Source organism: Jaculus jaculus, chromosome 18, assembly GCF_020740685.1.
Source record: "Jaculus jaculus isolate mJacJac1 chromosome 18, mJacJac1.mat.Y.cur, whole genome shotgun sequence".
NCBI classification, from domain to species: Eukaryota; Metazoa; Chordata; class Mammalia; order Rodentia; family Dipodidae; genus Jaculus; species Jaculus jaculus.
Window position 1 is genome coordinate 40,975,543 of NC_059119.1, and position 16,569 is coordinate 40,992,111.

Genomic DNA, 16,569 nt, shown 5'->3' on the forward strand with positions numbered 1-16,569 from the left:
GCTTGAGGTCCGGGTGCACCCATTTTCTCTCTTTCTCTGTCTCTATCTCTCTCTCTCTCAAACAAACAAGTAAAATATTTTTTTTAAAAAATTGTATATAGTGCCACGTGTTAAAGAGTCATTCCATACACATACATCTTGTTACCCACAGCTTTCAATTAGTTACAAATATGCTGCTTTTTGTGCTTTAAAAATTTTTTTTGTTTATTTATTTATTTGAGAGAGACAGAGAGAGAGAGAGAGAGAGAGAGAGAGAGAGAGAGAGAGAGAGAGAAAGAGAGAGAGAATGGGCACACCAGGGCCTCTGGCCACAGCAAACGAACTCCAGACACGTGCGCCCCTTGTGCATCTGGCTAAGATAGGTCCTGGGGAATCGAGCCTGGAACCAGGGTCCTTAGGCTTCACAGGCAAGTGCTTAACCACTAAGCCATCTCTCCAGCCCTTTTTGTGCTTTCTTTAGAGTAGATTTCAATATTTAATTTTTTAAAAAAAAATACATCGACAAACTTTTCTGATTCTTGAGCACATGTAAGGAAAGAAGAATATTCTACAGAAGAAGAATACTTGAAAGATAGAGTCCGCTGAGGCAGCTCGGCAGAATTGGGGCAGAGGAGGAGTCAAGACTTCTGAGACTATGGGGCAGCAAAAAGAGGTATGTCTAGTACAAGGACAATTCTGGTGACTTTAAAATAAATTTTCCATTGTCCCATGTTAGAGTGGAGGTGTCCGATTCTTATGGTGTCTGTGATGATAGAAAATCAGGCTAACTCTGGATTGAGTGTTAGGAATACTCTTTCAATACTAGATTGTTCTGACAATGAAGCTAATATTTATTTCTCCATCTGCTTATTCCTTTGCTTCTTTCCCTATTTTTTATGTGTCTATACACCTGTTTCCATATACATGCAGATGTAAATAATACTCAAGGAACTTTCTCCAAGCCTCAAGCAAAAGTTTCTAGAATGAGAGTAATTAACAATTTGGGCATGAAATGGCCTTATAGCTTGGAAGAATTAGTCTTTGAGAGACAGCGGGGGGGGGGAGTAGAAATTTAGTTACAGGCAAAGTGATAATGAATATTGTTAATAGAGAACACTGAGGAAGACCATGGTTTGACTGGTTTCAGAGGGCAGATCTTCAGTTCTAGCAAGGAATTCTACATGAATAGTAGTTCAGCAAACTGCTAGGTTAGGGATTAGGGAATGCTAACTCTGGGGAGCTACACTGGACAAGGTAGCTAGCTGCTGTCATCCTGGACAAATCCAGGGCTGACCATGAGATAAATTTCAGTGGTAATTGTAATCAGGGAAAGATTAGAGAGAACCTGAAGAGGAACTAACAAATAGTCCCATTCCCTTGTATCACAATCTAATCATATATTTTCCTTTATTTATTTTTTTTTCTAATTATGCATGTATTTACAAATGTATGTATATCTAATTGAAAGCAGATAACAAAATCCACAACAGACTCAGTGCTGTACGGCCTTGAACTTTCCTCCACACACACATCAGACCATCTGTTTAAGTTCAACAGTATTCAAATTCTCAGGATATGGACAGAAGGGATCTATTGAAAGATCAAAACAAGAACTGCCTCTAGCTCAGTTCCTAATAGTATTCCTGTTCCCCTCGAAACTTCACGAGCTTTCCTCAGTATTCTGATCTTCCCAACTCACACAAGAATGGATAATTAAACTCTGCTTACAGCATTTTAAAGTTTTGCTTGCCCAACATTACAAATTCTTCCATGTTTGTCGGGCAAACCAGTGGTAAAAGCTTAGAAATCACATAGCCATGCTTATCACATCAACAGCCCCACTTCCCAGTGCCGATTTTTGTGATTGTGAACAAACACCTGAGAATAATAACACAATTCATGGAAGGCTTATCTAGCTTTCAGTTTTGAGGTGATACATTCTATCACAGCAGGGAAGGCATGTCAGCAGGAGAGGAGAAGAGCTAGTAATAAAGAAGCCACAGTCCCGAAACAAACAGTAAATAGGAAGTGGGGTCATCCTGGACCATCTCAAGACCCGTGCCAGGACCCACTTCCTCCAGCAAGGCTCCTCCACCTAAAAGTTCCACAACTTGCCCGAATTGGACCAGGAACTTGGCACCAAGTGTTCAAACACATGAGCCCATGTTTATGTGTTGCATTCAAACCACAACATGAGCTAATCAAATATAGAAACTGAATAAATGGTGTGGTTTGCACATAGATCTGTGTTTCCCTGAGATTACAAGAAAAGGTGCTTCTAGCTTTTTAGCGAGAGCAAGAGGGATTGAGAGAGTGAGAGAGTGAATGGACATGTCAACCACTGCAAGTGAACTCTAAATGCATGTGCCACCTTGTTCACGTGGATTACAAAGCTCCAAGGGAATTGGACTCTGGCCCTTTAGCTTTGCAGTCACGTGCCTTAACAGCAAAGTCATCTCTCTGGCCCTTCATCTTCTCTTACGTGAAAAACAGAGTTGTTGAGGGATTCTGTGCATAGAGAACCGTGAGCACCTTTTCTGCTATCATGAACCATCTTTGAACAGCTCTTTAGAGGTCTGCTGTTACAAAGACTCGTGGTGGTCAGGGATGCCCAGTACTTCTCTGTGCTCAGGTGAGCTACTGCGAGGGGCATCCTCACCACTTCTTGTGATGACCAATGCATATCTATGTGCTGAGTCACACGGAGGTCTTAGGGTCACACAGAAAATCTGTGAAAATTAAGCTTATTTTAGAAGTGTTCTATAGAATCCCAGGAATCTTCTAGACAAGTAGAACTTATAAGTTGAGTGGCTGCTTAACACACACCAGGAAGAGCAATGAAGTTCAACTGGGGCGGATGCTCTGAGTGAGCAGAAGCGTGACATAGTCAACCCTTATGCTTGGTATAGAGTATGAAAGTAAAGGAGAGGAAGAAACAATTATTCCATGTGTTTTTTGATTTAGATTTTTGAGCAATTTTGTAACACTTTGTTTAATACGTCAAAATCAATTAAGATGGCATTTCTTAGTTTGATGTCTGTATGTGATCAGGTAGCATGATTTACCTAGACTTAAGTATTATTGTCTCGTCTCTCATTTTAAAATATGACTCATTTCAAATGATAATGTATAACTCTATGGCACATTTACAGTTTATCCTAGGCCAATTCAAACAGAATGTTTGTGTTTGTGACCATTACCAAGGGCCTTCATTTGACACAAATATGTAAATGTGTTTTCTTTCAAAATGAATCTTTGAAGCCAGCATTGTCTAAACTCAATGCTCATATCAATTTTAAAACAGAATACTAGTTATTAGAAATATACTCATATTTGCATTTGTATTGATTGTGTTTGTTAGTTAGTTTGTTTGTTTTATGAGGCAGGTTTCACTATAGTCCCAAGGCTGGCCTTGAAGTCACATTGGCTTTCCTCTTTCTCCCAAGTAATGAAATTAAAGGCATGCACCAACACATCTGGCTTGAATATTGAAATTTAACCCTGTAAAGTGGTTTGTAAAACATTGTTTACATTTATGTTTCCAAACAGTAATCTAAAGCCTCATGAAAGATTTCATATCTGGAGTAAAGTTTAGAAATTCTCTCATCATCAGTTATTTACACAATTTACTCACATAATTATTTTTTCTATAATAATTTAACAACCATGTATCTAAAAGAAAACATGCTATGACTGTTTAAGTGTGTGAATGCTGTTTACTGAACACATTCTTTAATTTTGTATAAATGGATTAAGGGATAGAGATAACTAGGTATATGGTTGTGTCTCTATTCACTGTATTTTATAAACAGTAAAACTCATTTCAACTTTAAAAAAATGCTGACAGCAAAAATATTTTGTCAATAATTGTCATATAAACAATCTGGACAAAACAATATGCAAATTAAGGACAAATTTAAGCAAAGGATCAAGTCTTCTCTTCAGAATAATTTTGAATAAGACCTTAACCCTTCATCATTTAACTTTCTAGTACCTTGGTAACCAACATATGTTTGCTGATTTTGTTCCTCTTTTTCCCTCCCTTTCCTTGACATAATCCAAAATTTACTGAGCTTTAAAATCAGTATGCAAGCTCAAGGCTAATTATCACAGTCCAGCAGATGGTTTGCCTGAATGATATGTAACCAAAACTGCATTAATATCTTTCCATGCTAGACAGGCCCACAGAGAACCAGCTCCTGCTTTTCTATTGTGAAACTTAACCTCAGGGATGTTCATGAAGTGGCACAGGGCCAGTGAGAGAGAACAGTCCTTACCTTTCATGTGGGACACAAAGCAGGCATCTCATGACTCCATGACAGTTCATCTGACAGGAAGAATTAGGTGCACCTACAGCCAGGTTCTGCCAGTTGGCAGGCTGCGGGAGACATTTGGAGAGGCAGCCGGATTTGTCATACTGCTAGATCTGGAGGTGAACACTGATGTCAAATGCCCTGGATCTGATACATGAGTTTGGGACAGAGATGACTAGGAAAAAGACTGAGAACAGATACATTTGTGCCTGATGCCTTAGCAGAAGGTTTCCAGGCCCACAATGTGAATAAGTTTATGAATAAAGAAATGCTTAATGCTAAACAACCAACAAACAAGGCCACATATATAGTCTCCATAAGATGTTTTACAGAATTTTACTGAATTCTTATTTGATTGGTGCTAAAGACATATATCATCAAGACCAGTTTTTCATGTGTGCGTGTGTGCATGTATGTGTGCTGTGTGCATGTGCGTGTGTGCATGAGAGCATGTTTTCGTGCATATGCACTGACACTCCAGATGAAAGAAAAAGGTCAAGGTGCATATATAGGACCGGTGACATTATGTAGTTGAATGAAAAAAATATTAACAAAACAAACATCTAGGATGCATGATAAGATCATGCAATTAAATTAAATATCAAAAATATTTTATGATAAACTGTACATAGTTTAAACATTCATAGAATACAACCAAAACCACTAAGAACTGCTGAGTGCAAACTAAATCCCTATCCTACTAAACAGAAAAAAAATAAAAAGAAATTCTTCACAGTTTGTATAATAAATACAATAAAGTAACTAGTCATTGAAATCACAGACCTTTCTAGGAAGAGTGGAAAGACAGAGGAAGAATTATTGTTATATTAAATTATAGTGCTTAATGTTATATTTATTATTTTCCTAGCTGAAGTAAGTAAAACTAGTGAAATTTAGCAGTCTTCTTCTTCGGGCAGTTTTTTTCAGATGCAAGCAAAATGAGATGTATCTACAATCTTGACAACATGAGGAACACATCATTTGTAAACAGACTCAAAAAGCATTAAGGTTTGCATTTGCAACACTATTATCTGGAATGATACAATGATGTCTGAAAATGAACACTAAGAGAAATGCATTCTAAAATGCTACATATCTTATAGGTAAGTATCGTTCTTTACTGAAGGAGAAAACTGAAGGAAAAACATACTGATCTTGAATTCCAATAAACCAAAATATCATACCCTAAGTAAGATATATCCTAATGCATAGTCAATATAAAATATAGCTTAAATACAGTCAATTATAATCACATAAGCCCCTGAAAAAGTCACTGATACACACTTATTAGGTTTATTAAAACATAAATACAATATATTAAAATTAAGACTTAGGAACCCTATTAAGTTATGTTGACCAGACTCAAGCTTTTGAGTGAAAAAACAGGTTTTCCTTTTGTTATCTTTGGTTTGGCTTTCATTTCTTTCAAAAATATTTCTTTTATGTTTTTATTTGAGAGAGAGAGAAGCAGACAAAGGAGTCAGAATGGGTCTGGGCCTCCAACCACTGAAAACACAACATTGTTTCTGGCTTTACCTGGATACTGGGGAATCAAACATGGCCTGTCAGGTTTAACAAGCAAGCATCTTTAACCACTGAGCAATCTCTCCAGCCCCTCAGTTCTTCCTTTCTAGTAAAAGAAGTCTGAAAGTACCAAGTGATTCTTTATAGTGAAAATGACACATAATTATTGTTAAATGATAGTGCATTAATATATAAATGTATTCATTATCGCAGGGCAACAAAGGAAATCATAAGCAGAAAGAACATTTAAACTAACAGAAATTGGTAAGGTTTATGCTGGACAAGCTCATTTCCCTTAGTTTCAAAATTTGTTTCAGAATATTTGGGATACAAATGAGGAGGTATTAAGGTGATTCTAGGGAGGAATGACCTATTGCATTGCTTGAAGTGGGATGCACTTAGATGCAGGTGATGACCCAGAGTACTAAGAGAATTGCTGAGGCATATGAGTAACAAACCTAACTGAATGTGCTTTTCAGTAAGTATACAGTTTCTTTAAAACTTACATTGCAAGGATGTTAAGATGGATTTGGCTCTGGAAGGTCTATTGCATACAGATCTCACATAGGTCAAGTGATTCATCAGACAACATAATGTAACATTCATGTAATGTAACTGTGTTACAGCAAGGCTATCTCCTAAGCATAGGACTTAATTCTGATGTATCCTATCCTATGAACTCAAATAGAAGCCAATAAATGCAGATTCTGGCTGCGGCTGACTTGATGATGCCTAGTTCAATGCCAGCAGCTTAGACTGTGGTGTTCAGCTCTGACAGAGAGGCAATGAAAAAGATAAAAGAATCTGAACCTACGCCCAGGTCTATCCAGGTTATGTTCTCATGTGTGTGCATATCATTACGTTATTGGCTTGCTGTTTTAGAAGTAAAGAGATTTAAACCAAACTCTGCAATATTCTACATTTTATTCCTATTCATTACAAACCAGTTCCTGTGAATTTACCTGAGACAGAAATTAATGTCCACTGCTTTCCCAAGTGACACAAAGTTATCATTCTCATTATTGCTTGTAAAGTTCATCATTGTTTTAATTTACTCAAATGGTCACTAGATACTAGTTTATTATGGTTTTTTCACCTTATTCCATTTTTTATTCAATATTCCTTCTGCTCATCTTGAAATAAACAATATTAGGCAGTAATTGCTGTAATAAATTGCAGAAAATGAAATAAAAATTTCAATGGTTAGCAGCAAGTTATTGACTTTTATAATTTATCAATCTATGGGCAGATGAAACAAATTGGAATGGGTTGAGATTTGTGCTTTTGGTCAAGTTCAAGTATGTTTATGTGTACCATTCCTGGGCCTAAGTTAAAGATTCAGGATATCCTTGTAACTCATATTCCTCATGATGACCACAGGAGTATCACTGATATTACATCATAATGTATTAAATATGAAGAAATTTTTAACTGGATAGTGTGTGATACATGCAGAGTGTACTAATCTATAATAAGGATGAATAATTTCATGGAAAATGCTGTATTAACAAAAGCATCTAAAATTTTATCATGAAATTGTATTGACTTGCCAAAACAAATACATGTTTAGGAGACAGATAGTTATTTGATTTCCCTGAGCTATTCAATGATTAAAGATACAACCCATGTGTAATCTTTCTACATCATAGTCAATTATTTAGGGCTCAATATTAGTGTAAGTAGATTTCCCAATATTCAATTTTCATACATTCTCAGGCAGTAGGTGCTTTCTGTCTTCTACATATAATGGTCTGACATAATTTTTCATACTTTACATTTAAAGATTAGCCAATAGTACCTTTATCACAGGTAGAGCTCATTGAGTCTTGGGCACGAGTAACAACTGATAAACAGAGCTCAAAGGACAGCAACAATATTTTATATTTCCTAAGTTTAAGTTATATTTTTTCATATAAATATTCTAAGATTCTGTTGTCTGTTTAAATAATGTAAGTTGTTTGATATAAAAACAAGTATTACTGAATTTTCATAAAGTATTTGATCTAAGATATAAGACAATGTTTTCCTCCACTCATCAAAATGATAGGAAGTAGGTCTTAAATGAATTCAAGGTTCAGAGTCAGAGACCTTGATGTAGACTTAGATCTATCTTTATCAGCCTTATGACATTGGGAAAATTAATAGCCCCTTAACATTCATTTGTTTTCTGTAAAATGGAATAAGTCTTGCTTTTTGATGACCTTATGATTCTAGTGATATATAACAAAGTAGAATTGTTCTTGACACCCAGTGGATGATTAAGAAATGGAAATTTTTGGCAATATCAATATATATTTTCTTAGGAAGTGCTGACGCAGTCAGGAAGATATCTCAGCAATTCAAGGTGCTTGCTTGCAAAGCCTGCTGGTCCAGTTTCAGTTTTCCAACTACCCATCTACTCATGTATTACTTAATACCAGGTAGGTGTTCCTTTGCATTGGCAATAGACCCTGGAGGGCTCACCCCTACACATGCACACACAATGCACACACACACACACCACCCTATATAAATTAAGTTTTAAAATGAAAAAAAGTAAAGGAAAAGAAGTGTTGAGTGACTGTTTTCATGGACAATGTATGGCAGTGACTGAGTGACCTTATACTCAGAACAATGGTGACATGATGTCCAAACTTATGCTTCCCTGAGCACCTGAAAAGTCTAATAATATGTATGTAGTATATATCCTGTTTTTGATAAAGGAATTGTTCAAGGTGACATAACACCCATAATGATTAGAAATATGTCTTCTTGGCTTTGGATTGTAAAACATTTAAGATAGCTTCCTTTGGCACAGACTGAGAAATCACCAATGGAATTGATAATGTGGGGCATTGGTGTTACACAGCTGAAGAGAAGTGACTGCACGGGCCCGTAAGTCAGACCTAAAATAAGACGGAGTTTAGTCTATGAGAATGAATGGCCCTGCTGTAAATCGTTGAGGAGCAGGCATGTTTGTGGTTATTTGCTTCTATAGTTACCAATTTCAAAAAAGATATCAGGCAATATATTTGGTTTAAGTCAAGGAAATTGGCCAGATTGAGAACTATTTTTAGATAGTTATGGCTAAATTCTGTTGGAGAAGTAAAATACATAGGACAATTTTGTCTTTTAACATGAATTTTGCAATTGAGTTGATTCTTCATCTTGGCCTTCCATAGTATGTGTTTGCTACTTTGGAACATTGCTACTTTAGAACATTTTCAACACCATAGGTTTGACTCGCAGAGGACTGAGGCTTACATCTATGTCTCAAATATTCCTTGAATTTCACATCTCTAGATGCCTGATGAAATACAGTGTTTGTTCAGACAATATTTATTGTTTCTCCCTTATGTCAATGCATCCTTCTATCTGTTTGGAATATAACATTGAGGGAAATACAAAAGGCTTTCATTGGGGAGCTTATATTTTATATTGAAGCAGGTGATAAAATTAAAATTAGGAGAAAATAAATATAATAGGAAAATACAATATGTTCATAGATGGTAGAGAGTATCAAAAATAAATAGTGCAGAGGGAGATGGGCGGTAGGTTAATGGGAGCTTTATTTTTTAAATCACTGAATGGAGAAATATGAAGAAAACTCTACAGGGACATGAAATTATCCATCTTATGTGTCTTGGAAAAGTTTCGATCTGAAAGAAAAATCTAGAGCAAAGAGCACCGAAGAGCAATACAGCTTGCTCATGTTGCAGGGAGCGGAGTGCGGGGGGCAGAGGGCCGGGCGGTCGGGGCCGCAGCGCCTGCGCCACGCTGTGCACCGTGACAACGGTCGGGTTTTGCACAAAGTTATGACATTTTGTGGCACAGTGCTCAAGGGTCATTCTGTTTTCTGTGTTTAGAATACATTATAGAGGATCAAGAGTAATAAGTTGGAGAGTATTTTAGATGGGTCCTGTTACAATCCAGACACGAGGGCATTGTGGCTTCAGCTATTATCAGTGGAAAGGGCAGGGAACAGATGGGTTTGGAACATAGTTCAAAGTCGAAACCAACAGGATTTATTTAGAAATGTAAGGTGAGATGGGAAGAAAAGAGATAATTTCATACTGTTGCCTTTTTCAGTTGGAATATTATATAACCTTTTTTCTCAAATAAAAATGGTTATGCATGCCATTTGTTTTCTGATAGATCAGAAATTCAGTCTTGCATGAGTTGTTATTGTTATTATTATTTGATAGTCAAAAGAAGCTGATGACAAGACGTTAGATATATATTTAGAAGAGCAGTCTGAAGTGAAGATACACTTTTAGATTAAATGTCATGTTGATTTTAATGTCTATTTTAAACTGGGTGTGGATGAGAGCAGGAAGATAGTTGAAAACAGCTTGATATACTTAAGAATGGATTTCTGGAGTCTTTTAAGCTTAAGAGCTCAGTGATCTTGTCTCTTGCTTCAATGACTGAGAAATCAAATATTTTGGTAAGAGCATATCTAACATTTGTATATAGAGAAAAAATTCTCAATGCAGGTGCAAGGTGACTAATTCTCTCCACAAGAAGGGCTGTCCTGGTAGACATATTTCCCTCCCTTTAAGCTTTTAGCACGTTGAAAACGTGTCCTAATGAAAAGCAACACAATGCATGATCTCTGAGAAAAATGGACAATCTTGTTGTATAGATGTTTTCTAGATGCATAAAGACAAAACTATTACTACTCAAGTGACTTTGACTGTAAGAGTTTCATTATATCATTTTTCATGAGATAACTGACTGGTTGGATTAGAGCTCGGCTATAAATAATAGAATGACAACAAGGGTAGATCCCTTTCCTGCAGTCTGGATTTGATGTTCCTGTCCTCTGCATCAGGAGAATGCCAGCACTCCCTATTGGAGCAAACTGATCTGAAAACAGGCCTTTCAGAAAAACCTATGGCTCATGGACTGCAGAGCCAACCATACTCCAAGGAGCAGCGCTATCTCTCCCTCTCTCTCTCTCTCTCTCTCTCTCTCTCTCTCTCTCTCTCTATTTCTCTCTCTCTCTCTCTCTCTTTTTTCCTTTAAGCTTCTCATTTCTTTCTGAAATGGTGGTTATTCTGTAGAGGTATTCTCTTATAAAAGGACTTTCTTACAGTGAGATATAATGCCACATGAGAACTGCTATCGTCCTTCATTCGGTCATCCATTCTTTCATGTAGAGTTACTAATATTTCCTGGGAAACACTGGGTATCAGAATTTTATCATTGGCAAGGGACAGATAACACTGTAACCCACACAAACACTTCGAGTGCTCATGTCTGCAGGACAAGGGAACTAGACTGCGCTCTTGATATACTGAATGTGCCATTTAGAATGTTGGTATTTAGAAAAGAGCCATTCTCATCATCTTTGAGAAATTTCTCATTGTTCATATGCTTGAACAATAACCAAAAACATTATAAGCTATTCTCCTTTTCTTACCATGAAACCACTATATTGCATTTGAAGCAAATTTTTAGCACACATCATCGGTAAAATTGTTCAGAATTGGCAACATGTTTTTCTGAACGTGTATCCTCAGGTTCCTAGCTTCAGTAAATTCCCATGTAAGCATCCAGCTCTAGTTCAGCACCATTTGAGAGAACAGCAGAAAAATAGCTCTAGATGGCAAGGTTTAGGGTAGCCACTACAATATGGGAATTGATAGAACTGCTAGAGGAAAGATGGGTTGTAATCCCAAGGATCTCTAGTTGTAAATTCTGTGTGTTTTCATATGCAAACTATTTATTTGGGGGTGGGGAGTGGCTTTGGGATCAGGAAGACAAGCAGGGAAACTGAAATTTACTGGCTCCAGACAGAAGGCATTCACCAAGTTCAACATGTAAAGATGCTGATGACTTCGAGAAGGAAGGAGGCCAAGACAGGCCCGTAAAGGGCCTTGGGTAATCAGATGCACTGGATTCTAATAAGTGCTCTATTTCAAGAGAAACCCCAGCTCGTCCAAAGCCTGGATTAAGAGGGAAAGGCCTTTTGTAATTGAGAAAACTTCTAATGAGGCTGAAAAGCATAAGGAAAATAAGATAAACATGCCCAAGTTCAGAACCTACCATCCAACACAAGGAAAATTGGAATGTCACTTTCAAATATTTGACCCAGGTGAGCTGAAAGCAGGTGTGGCGCGGTCAGCCTCAGGTGACTCACTGGTGAGAAGTGTGCTCTGCCAAGTAGGCCAGTGTCTTCATCTCAGTTTTTGCTCATTGTTTCATGACAGAAATATGTTTAGCAAAGTTCGTCTTCGAAAGACCCAAAGAAGTATGGAAATTAGTACAATTTGTCCGGATGATGTGACCCGTAGGTGGGCCAGCTGTTTTAGTTAGAAGAAAACAAGTGTTAAATGACTGGGATTGCTATATTAAAACATTTACTAGAGGTGGACTGCTGAGTGAACAGGTGGATGATTTCAACACAGAAAATGATTTAAAAAAAGAAAAGATTGCAGGTAGGTGAGATGGCTTATTACTTCAGGGACTTACCTGCTAAAGTGTAGGAACCCAGGTTCAATTCCCCAGTGCTCATGTAAAATACAGCCAGGTGCACAAATTGATGCATGCCTCTGGAGTTCCCACACCCACTCTCTGTTTGTGTTTGTGTGTGCTTGTAAATAAATTTTTAAAAATCTGCATATGGTGGCACACACCTTTAATCCTAGCACTCAGGAGGCAGAGGTAGGAGGATTGCTGTGAATTTGAGGCCAGCCTGAGACTACATAGTGAATTCTAGGACAGTCTGGGCTAGCAAGAGACCCTATGTTGAAAAAAAATCAAAAAGTAAAATAATTAGAAATTTCAATGGTAATGTTAATTAAAAATGTTGGAAATGTGAAAGTATCTTAAAAAACTAAATATTAGAGTAAACTCAGCAGAAAAATATATCAGTGAGCTTTGAAGATAGGTATAAACAAATGACTAAACTGAAATATCACACTTACACAACACACCTACACAAACACACAAGTCACCAGTAGCAAATGATCTCATGTGTTTATTTGGGGCTGTAGGAAAGAGAAAACATTTGAAGAACAAATAGTTCTAAAACAAAATGGATACATATTTTCATAATTAACAAAAGCATCAAATTACAGATCTAAGAGACTTAGATAAAACAATGTAATATATGTGTAAAGATCTTACAGTATATTACAATCAAATTTTTGAAAGTCAAAAATAAGGAGAAAAAGCTACCACAGATAGAGAAAAAGTAAAATATTAGACACCCTGTTAACACTGCTATCTTAAAAAGAATAAGTAGCTCACCAAGGCCCTAGCTGAAATAGTAGAGTAATTGGGGAATGAGCAAGAGTTCTGCTTTCTTGGTGAACCTGGTACCAGCACAAGGGTGAAGGAGATAGACAAAGAGAACACTCAGCTCCTACCAAACCAGATATGCAGAGACTCAGAGGTTCCCAAGACCTCATCACTGAAGTAGACCTAAAATGAACTCAATATGGTTCAAGGAAATTCACAGAAGAGGGGGCAGAAAGATTGTTAGATCCACAAGTTGGGACATTATGCACATAGACATTGCATCTTCCGGATAACTGATGGCTACCCCACAATGCATGACCCACAATCCCCCAGGAGGAGGGTCCCATCAGAGGAGGGAGGACAGGGAGGAGGATAAAGATGACACCAACATGGCTGTTTACACACTGAGTATATACACAGCTAATAATAAAAAATAAAGAATAAAAAAAGGAGGAGAGAAAAGAGGATAGACAAAGGAAAAGAGGATTAGAAGAGCAGAAAAAGACTGAAAATGGTAAGAATGAGAACTAACTTCAAGATGATAACTTCAGAGTGAAGAAGTTACAAACAGTTTTTAAGTTTACAAACAGAGATTAATAACAAATTCAAAAATGTTTAGAGACAAAACCAGATTTCAGCTGCAAGAAAAATTAGTTATAAGAATTACATGGCTGGAGAGAGGGCTGAGAGCTTAAGGCACTTACTATAAAGCCTAACAATCTGGGTTCAATTCCCCAGGTTGCATGTAAAGCCAGATGCACAGAGTGTACATGTATCTGGAGTTTGTTTGCAGTGGCAGGAGGTCCTGGCACCCCCATTTTCTCAGTGTTTAAAAAAATAAAATAAACCCTGGCATGATGGCACACACCTTTAATCCCAGCACTTGGAAGGGCAGACGTAGGAGGATTGCCCTGAGTTTGAGAACATCTTGAGATTACATAGTGAATTCCAGGTCAGCCTGGACTAGAGTGAAACCCTAACTCAAAAAAAACCCAAAAATAAATTAATTAATTATTTTTAAAAAGAAATGGAAAATATACTTTAGAGGATTAATTACTATCAGAGAAGCAAAACGATGTGGAGATATAAACGAATAATTTGAAAGATGCATTTCTTATCTTTATTTTTTTGGCTTATGTTTTTGTTTTTTGAGGTAGGATCTAGCTCTAGCCCAGACTGATCTAGAATTCACTATGTAGTCTCAGGGTGGCCTCGAACTCATGACGATCCTCCTACCCCTGCCTCCTGAGTGCTGGAATTAAAAGCATACACCACCATGCCGAGCAGGTCTTTAGACATTATTAGAATTGTAGAGTACCAATGCATACAATATTTATGATATCATGAAAACATAAAGCACATGGCAATAAACAGTTTAGTGCTATAAGAAGTTTCTGGCATTACCAAATAATATAATAATATTTTAAGTTGGGCCCTGGAGGTAAAAAAGAGAAAATGCACATTGTAACTCTAACAGTAACAATAAGACACCATGACACACACACACACACACACACACACACACACAATGTCATTCATGGCACAAAACAATTAAATTAAAATGATTTTAAAACAACCTAGCCTTAACAACCCAGATGGAGGGAGATGATAAAAACCAAGACCTGAATATAGAATATAGGAAGCAGGTAGCAAGGCCCAATAATTAAATTCAAGAATACAAAACATAATTAAAGCCGGGCGTGATGGCTCACACCTTTAATCCCAGCACTTGGGTTGCTGAGGTAGGAGAATCAATGTGAGTTCAAGGCCACCCTGAGCCTACATAGTGAATTCCAAGTCAGCTTGGGCTAGAGTGAGACCCTACCTCGAAAAACCAAAACAAAAAATACTGATGATGATGATGATAATAATAATAAATATATATAATTATTATTATTATAATATAATATATATAATCATTATTATTATTATATTAAGTGAAAATACCAACAGTTTTGACAAAATCAACAGCCACAGCAAACACTCTACAGAAAGTAAATGTTCCTTAAATATAAGACATCCACTGGACTAACTACAAGGGTGGAATAAATATGTATTTTATAATTGGTAAGGATATGAAAGCGAGGGTGGCTGCATATATTTCAGAAAACCTGCTCTTCAGTGTAAAAATTTTTACTGGGCCTGAAAAGGGGCATTAATAATAATAAAAGAACCATTGCTGAGGAGGCCTAACAATCCTATGGTTTGAACCTAATAAGGGACTATAGAAACACACACTGGACAAATTAACTTCCAGAATTGGGAGAGAGAGAGAAAGATAATTTTGCAATCCTATTTGCAAATTAAAGTTCACATCTTGTTTAATTAAGGAAATAGCAATTCAACTATACTACAAATTACTTAACTTAACGTGTGTAAAATTCTGTACCTAACAACTACAAGAGACATATTCTATAGAAAGGAAATTGAATATTCACCAAGATGGTAGGGCAGGATAATAAAAGAAGGCACAGTCAATTTCAAATTAAGTAATTAAGTAGAAGATTTTTTTCCTAGTACTCCATTAGTATTTAAGATTAGTAACAATGGGATCAGTAAAATATCCAAATATTTGACTTAGATAAGCATTTATTTATATTTGTTATGTATTTGGACAGATCCACAGGGAAAAAAAGACATGACATTAATTAAATCTCACTGCGTAAGCCTGCTGGGTGGTGTTTAGGTGGCATTTCAAAGAAAGAACCATCATGTTTAAAGATCATACTGAATATTCTAGGGCTGTAATATTTAATGGGTGTATAGGCATACAGAAGATATTTTTAAAATAAAATAATGTTCCATTTTTTAAAACTATAGTTAAAAAATATTATGTCAGAGAAAATGGAATAAAGGAGAAGAAAGGCGTAGGTGTAGAAATTAAATAAATAGAAAATATAAACAAAACAAGTAAAAAGATCAAACCAGAAAAATTATTGTAAATACTTATACCACTGCCATGGCCCTTGAAAAACTAATCAAATAATCTGAGAAGGTACAAATAGCACTGTGAAGAAGAAAGAGGACTTTGCCAAGAGATTATGTAGATATAAAAATGAAAACTGGGGCTGGAACGATGGCTTAGCGCTTAGGTGCTTGCCTGTGAAGCCTAAGGGCCCAGGTTCAAGGCTCGATTCCCCAGGACCCACATAAGCCAGATGCACAAGGTGGTGCATGCATTTGGAGTTCATTTGCAGTGGTTGGAGGCCCTAGTGTGCCAATTCCCTCTATATATCTCTGCCTCTTTCTCTCTCTGCCTGTTGCTCTCAAATAAATAAATAAAAATCAGCAAAAAAAAAAAAAAAGAAAACTGATATCAAGGATAACTTTATAGAACTATATTCTATACCAAGGAGAAATTGAAAAGCTTTGTATTAAAGAAATTATATTTTTAGTTAAAAAAAAATCTTAGAAAATAATTCTAGTCCCAGATACTTTAACTAGTGAATTCTCTTTAAGACTAAAAGAAGAACCAGCTTTAGTTTTATACAAATTTTCTTGGAAAATAGAAGGCAAAGAGTAAACA